Below are 1,922 nucleotides of genomic sequence, written 5' to 3'. Positions count from 1 at the left end.
CCTGAGTACCCAATAGAGGAAACCTGAATGGCTGGTGGGCAGTATGAACTATCTCGCATGGCGCTGAAATAAGGTCACACCAGAACACCCCAAGGACGCGACAGTGCTGGATATGTTGGCCTGCTAGACTAACCCCTCATGAACTGGCCTCTACCCCCAACCGGAGCACCTATGAACTCTCCGAAATACCGAAACTGCTTATCTCTCGTAGCCTGCTCCCGGCTACGCTGATGTACACCCTCGATCCTCCAAGCTATCTCTACAACTAAGAAGTCCCCATCTCAACCTCTCGGGCCGTGGTGGACTGAATGCCAGTGTGCAAACCTGCAACAAACCTCCGCACTCTCTCTGCATCGGTGGGAATGATCATAAGTGCATAGTGAGACAACTCAGAGAACCTCGCCTCATAGTCAGTCACTGACATTTGACCCTGCTGGAGCTGCTCAAACTGAAACCATAATCTTTCATCTACGAGGGCGGAATATACCTATCCAGAAAAATACGGGTGAACCAGTCCCAAATCGTGGGAGGAGAATCTGCTAGCCTGCTGTAATGACCCGGCCTATCATTTTGAGTATTACCGTATCGTTCCCCCATTTACTGCTCAATTTGTGCTTTACAATTGTTATGAGACTTGTCGTGATAATTGGTTCGGGACCGGCGAGGTTTTGAAATGAATTGGGACACTTAGTCTCCAAAATGAAAACTTGAGTTGAAAATATTGACCGGATGTTGGCTTATGTATAAATGACCCGGGAATGGAATTTTGATGGTTCCAATAGTTCCGTATGATGATTTTGGACTTAGGAGCGTTCCCGAAAAATTATTTGGAAGTCTGAAGTTAAATTAGGCTTGAAATGGCAAAATAGAAATTTAAGTTTGGAAGTTTGACCGGGGAGTTGACTTTTTGATATCGGGGTCGGAATCCAGTTATGAAAATTTTAATAGGTATGTTATGTCATTTATGACTTGTGTGCAAAATTTGAGGTTAATCGGAGTTGATTTGATAGGTTTCGGCATCGAATATAGAAGTTAGAAATTTTTAGTTTCATTAAGCTTGAATTGGGGTATGATTCATGGTTTTAGCGTTGTTTGATGTGATTTTAGGTTTTGACTAAGTTCATATGATGTTTTAGGACTTGTTGGTGTATTTGGTTGAGGTCCCGGGGGCCTCTGGTGAGTTCCTGGATGGTTTCAGATCATTTTTCCTTGTTTTGCAAATGCTGGAACTGGTGTCTGGTGTTGTTCTTTGCGAACGTGAAGGGGCTCAAGAAGAATTTTTGGACTGCCGGGATTTTCCCATCGCAAACGCAATGAAGGAGATGCGAACACAAAGAGGAAGGGGAGCTGGGGGCCTGCCTAGCGTTAAGCCTTCGCGAACATGGCTCGTGGCTCACGAACGCGAAGGGCAGAGGTCGGAAGGCTTCGCAAATGCAACGAGGAGGTCGCGAACGCGAAGTAGAAAATTTTGTCAGCACATTTTTGTGCTTCGTGAACGCGAAGCAAGGGCCGCGAATACGAAGAAGGAATCGTTGGGCAGAGAGTTTAAGAAGGAATCGTTAAGCCATCCCGTTTTTGATGAATTGGAGCTTGGAAAGAGGCGATTTTTGGGAGATTTTCAAGGAAAAATAATGGGGTAAGTGATCTTAACTCAATATTGGTCAAATTACCCGAATCCATGGTTGTTTTTAACATTTAATGGGTGAATTAAGTTGAAAAATTTTAGAAAATCCTCTTGGTTTAATTTGAAGATTTGAGGGTCGAGTTGATGTCGGAATTAGGTAAAATTGGTATGGTTAGACTCGTGGTTGAATGGGATTCGTATTTGTAACTTTTTTTGGGTTTCGAGACGTGGGCCCCATGGGCAATTTTTGAGTGCAATTTCGGATTTGTTTTTGAAATATTTCTATTTTCATATGGAA

This window comes from Nicotiana tabacum, chromosome 17 (genome assembly GCF_000715075.1).
Source record: "Nicotiana tabacum cultivar K326 chromosome 17, ASM71507v2, whole genome shotgun sequence".
Lineage (NCBI taxonomy): Eukaryota > Viridiplantae > Streptophyta > Magnoliopsida > Solanales > Solanaceae > Nicotiana > Nicotiana tabacum.
The sequence above is the reverse complement of the archived record's forward strand: the minus strand, read 5'-3'. Positions refer to the sequence as shown.